The sequence below is a fragment of the Ambystoma mexicanum genome, chromosome 13, assembly GCF_040938575.1.
Source record: "Ambystoma mexicanum isolate Mex_15411 chromosome 13, UKY_AmexF1_1, whole genome shotgun sequence".
Classification (NCBI taxonomy): domain Eukaryota; kingdom Metazoa; phylum Chordata; class Amphibia; order Caudata; family Ambystomatidae; genus Ambystoma; species Ambystoma mexicanum.
Window position 1 is genome coordinate 626,545,326 of NC_090938.1, and position 5,419 is coordinate 626,550,744.

Here is a 5,419-nt window from a genome sequence, read left to right on the forward strand (position 1 = left end):
AGGGAGAGTGGCCTTGGTTCTGCTTCAGGTGTTAGGAGCACGGAGTACACTCCAGCCACCTCGGACGGCCCATTTATAGCCCGAGTAGGGGAGTTGTGTTTCAAACTCCCCCTTCCCCCACACGCCCCCTACCCCGATACTATTGGAGAGCAATGCCCTGCGGCCAGGTCAGCCTCTGCTCCTCAAAAGCGACCTGCCCACTCGCCTTGAAAATATGTCGCCCGGAGGCTGTTTCTCATCTTCGTGAGGGGGACATAGGATGGGGCTCAAAACTCGCCTTTCAAGCAAATGCCTTTCATCCCTTTGAGAGGCGCGCTAAGCGCTGCCTGCCATCCCCTGTCCCGTGGCTGAAGACGCCCGTTTGAGGGTAGAGATGAGCCTGCAGTAGCAGGAAGATCCTGGATAACCAGCAGTGGGACTCCTCGCACTACTCAATGACCAATAGCAGGCGACACGCACAGAGACTAAGTCAACTACCCCAGCCAACCACACCAACACTTTCCGCCTGCCACTAGCTACTGCCAGGTACCACAGTGTTGTGGAATTGTCGAGATATTGGCAATCACCACACCACCTGAGATGTTGACATTGGCAGGTGCACTTGCCACATGAGTATAAAGGGAGGACAGGGGGGGCTATGAGAGAGCATGATAGAGGTGGGGGCCAGAGGAGTAAGGAACCTTATATGCCAGCTGGACCCAGATCAAGACAGAGTTGCATCAGGGGAGACTACGCAAGCCGAGCGCCTCAATTCAGGACAGAGATGCAAACTAACCAACCGCACTAACAATTTCCCTTTCTGCATACACCTCTCAAACTCCAATCCAAACACAACCAAAACCTACAGCACAACAAACCACAGAAACTTCACTACATTGCAACAACAAACCAAAAAACACACATAGACTCGCACAACAGTACATGACGGCTAACGGCCACAAACACCCCAGGCCCAGCCAACAGACCCATCAGGCTAAGGCTGCCAACAGCACATCACTGCTCTCTTGCACATTTCCTGCTTCCTCCCACTAACTCAAACCCCCCTCCTCTTTCAGAGCCGCCAGAGCACCAGGGGACCACTCCGGTGGTGCTAGTGTGCGGTACAAATGTCCTTTAACATTAACATCAACATATCCCACTGCCTGGCACCAGCCGGGCACCCACAGGAGAGGTTCCTGCTCTGCAGCCTGGCGCCCCACGCCAACATGTGCTCACAATAACCCACAGCCGAACTCCTGGAGCTCCCAAATGAAGATGTGTCCTTTTAAATAGCTGTGCATATGATGTAACCAGTGGACACATATGCCGACAGACTGAGAACATAACCTGGGTGTAAGAAAACCATACCCATCCCCCCCCCCAGGTAATAACACAAACATATTGGGTAAGTGTTGGCAATAAAAGGCAGTGGGAATTTATTGCACAGTTATGGTCATAACAAAACATATTCATAATTACAGTAACCATAATATGCTGTACTTTTTGGCATCGGGTCCTGAGGTTGCCCCCTCTGGCCCGTGCCGCCACAACCTAGATGGGTTACCGGCTATACAGGTTCCCCCAAAAGTTGCTCCCCACCTCTTCCCTTAGCCACATTTTTCTGCCCATTCTAGTTGGGGTGTTAAATGGTAATCATATTAGTGCCTCCTTTTTGATTCATATTGGCCTAAGCCCAAGATGCTACAGCAGAGGTCAAATAACGCATTTGGTAACATGGGTAGACAATCCAGAGGCCGCCCTGAGGCAGGGGGCCCTGGTAGAAGTCAGTTTTCTCAGAATTCACAACCTTTTTCACAGGACAAATAGGCACCCAGTGTGGATAATAGAAACATTTTTGATGATCCTTCTGCTGCTTACCTCTCTGAAGAACTTCCTTTTGACGACATTCTGTTTCACTAGGATTGCCCAAAGCAGGGTTTGGAACCAACGCCTATTCCCGTTAATCAGAAAGGTCCTTACGTTGAGATGATAGTGGGAAATAGGAAACATCTATTCTTGATAGATACGAGGGCACAGAAGTGTTCCATTGACCATTCACAGGTTCCAAACATTCTACTGTCAGGGCAAAACAATGTTTCTGTAGGGTTTTCTGGCACATCAGTTGCCTGTCCGGTTTCTTCACTGGTACCTATTACTTTGGGTCCATTTACGGACCACTGTCCATTCCTTTTTACTAAGAATTGTGGAGAGAATCTGTTGGGGTTGAATCTGTTGAAATAATTAAATGCAGTAATTCATTGTTGTTCTATTGGAGTACGTTTGACGATTTCACCACAACAACTTTCTGTCTCTCAGTTCTTGACCAGACCTTTGCCGCTGGAATTTAGTGATGTCCCGGAGTGTCTGGGGGCAATTGATGACAATGATGTCGGTGTTCTACAAATTGAGAGTGTTATGATCATTTTGAAACATGGAGTAAAGTTGCCACACATTCCCCAGTATAAGATCTTGGTTGATGGCGAGCAAGCTTTGAAATGCATAGTGTCTGATTTTGTGCATCGTGGGGTAATTGAGGAAATAACAGGTAGTTTGTGCAATAGTCCGATTTTGCCCGTGTACAAAAAAGGTGATAATTCAACTCCTTTTTTTTGTTTCATTATTGATTTACGTGCGATTAATAAGATTGTTGCTCCACAAGTTCCCATTGTGCCTGATGTGACAACAATATTAACTATGATTCTGGCTTTAGCTACTCACTTTAGTGTTGTGGATCTTAAGAACGCTTTCTTTAGTATTCCTATACTTAAAGACAGTAGATACTTGTTCGCGTTCACCTTAGGGGGACGCTCATTTACCTTCACCCGTGCACCACAAGTTTACACAGAGAGTCCTAGCATCTATAGTAGGGCTTTGAAAGAGCAGCTTGACACACTCGAGTTGCCCACCATTGTATACTGCTTCAGTATGTAGACGATCTACTTTTAGCTGCTGATTTAGAGAGCGCTTGTAAGCACTTCTAAGGAGGGCACTGTGTTGTTGCTTATCCATCTAGCACAACATGGACATAAAGCTTTGCTTAAAAAATTTCAATATTGTCGATAGGAGGTCACCTATTTAGGCTATCTCCTGTCAAAGGAGGGAAGAAGGTTGATGTCTGAACAGATAAAAAATAATTTCTAGCATGTCTGTCCCAAATACATAGAAGGAAGTTAGAGCCTTGATAGGAATGGCTTCTTACTGTAGACAGTGGATCCCGGATTTCTCCTTAGTAATTAAACCAATGTTGGCTTTGACGAAGAAGGGCATTTCTTTGCCATTGCCGTGGAACTTGGAACACCAGCAAACATTTGATCTGCTCAAGACTGCATTGTGCTCGGCACCAGTTTTGGGCACACCAAACTATGAAAAGGCCTTTGTGTTGTATGTGCATGAATGTGATGGATGTGCTTTGGCTGTGTTAACACAGGAACATGGAGGGAAGAATAGGCCGTGCAGCTACTGTTCTTCCGCCCTTGATCCTGTAGCATGCGCTTTACCAAGTTGTTTGCGAGCTGTCGCTGCTGTGTCTGTAAAACAGCGCGAGGGAATGGTCTTAGGCCATGCTTTAACCCTGATGGTACCACACTCTATAGATGTTCTATTAAACAGAACACAAACGCAACATCTCACCTCCGCAGGATTAACGAGATACGAATTGATCTTGTTTGCACCGCACATCAAAACTCAGAGATGTTGCGTTCTCAATCCGGCTGAACTTTTATCTTTCCCGCAAGGTACTGTGTTGCAAAATGTGTGGGCAAAATCCCTAAGGTAGCTGAATGTTTCGTTCAGGCGTGTAAGATTTGCTTGCAGCATAATGTGGGAAAGGGCACATAAACTCCTAGGGGTAGTTTTGGTCCACCTTCTGTCCCCTTTGAAGTGATTCATTTTGATTTTATTGAAATGGAGCGTTGTAACAACTTAAAATACGTATTAGTTGTCATCTGTGCCTTTAGCAAGCGGGGTGAAGCCTTTCCCATCAAAGATGCCACTGCTATGACCACGGCAAAGACCATGCTGAAGGAATATTTTCGTAGATTTGGTTTGCCAAGAGTCATCTGGTCGGACAATGGTCCACATTTTATGGCTGCTGTAATTCTGCAGATATGCGCGGGATTACAGATCGATAAACGTTCTATTCAGCCAGACACGCACAGAGTGCTGGACTAGTAGAAAGACACAATGGCATCATCAAGAACAAGCTCACTAAGACATGTGCCAGAACCAAACTAAAATGGCCAGACGCCTTACCGATCGTGTTGTTATCCATGCGGACGACCCCTCAAACTAAGACTGGGATCTCTCCCTTTGAGCTGGTCATGGGTAGGCCAGCTAACATTTGGAACATCCCGAAGCCCCGTTCTTTACGTGAGGTTGAAAATGTACTTCTTTCTGATTACTGTGGCCAGTTAACTAAAAATCTGTATTTGATTTATCACCAGGTACGAGAGGCTTTGCCCATAAAATATGAGGGCCCCGGTCACAGCATACGGCCGGAAGACTGGGTCCTCACCAAGTCGTTTGAGCGATCTTCTTGCCTCGCACCTCATTGGCGGGGCCCCCATCAGGTCCTCCTTGTCATACAGACAGCGGTGCAAGTTTAGGGCAAGAGTCATTGGATCCACGCGTCTCACATCAAGAAGATTCCATACCCTGTGCCACATGCTACAGAAGATACAGAACCCCTCACCAGTACGGCAACCAACGATCACGAAGCAGTAAACTGCATCGAAGTGCGTTGGAGACTCTCCGTGAGCCCGTCGGGCCTGGGGAAACAGCCAGTTCATCTCCACACTCTCCACCAGTTCCGTCCTTAAAATTTGTTCCAGATCTTGCATCAGATCCTGCTTTGGATTCGTCGCTTCCATCGGGAAGTGACGACACGCTGTTCACAGATCACTCAGCACCAGGAGTCACAAGGTATGATCTGCGTCTGAGGAAATAGACCTACTGCATGGTTCGGCTATGCCATCAAAGAGAATCATCAAAGGGCTTGCCTTTTTGGTCCGATCATTTGAATAGAAGGAGATTCTGTTGGGTAGGGTTTGTTAAAGTACTAAGAAGACACTCGGCCTGGAGGTCGGCAGAAAAAAAACATTGGTGTAAATCGTTTGAACAACAATGCCTGCAACCGCTCCCGCTAGTACGGAACAGATAAGAGACTGTGTGGTCAGCCACGAAAACAAACAATTGAATATGTGTGCCACGAAAATGTATTGTTTTCTTGTGATAATGTTAACTGTTTTTACAATAGTCATTGGCTTAGGATTATGGTATCTGGAAGAAGTACATCCACTTGAAAATGTGTTACCCACTGAAAATGTACCCACTGTTTCTACTCCATTTGTGCATCTGCACACTCTATCTCCTAGAGACTCTCAGCACAGACAAAATGACCATAACAATACTCTATAACTCATTATGAATGCTACACATGCCA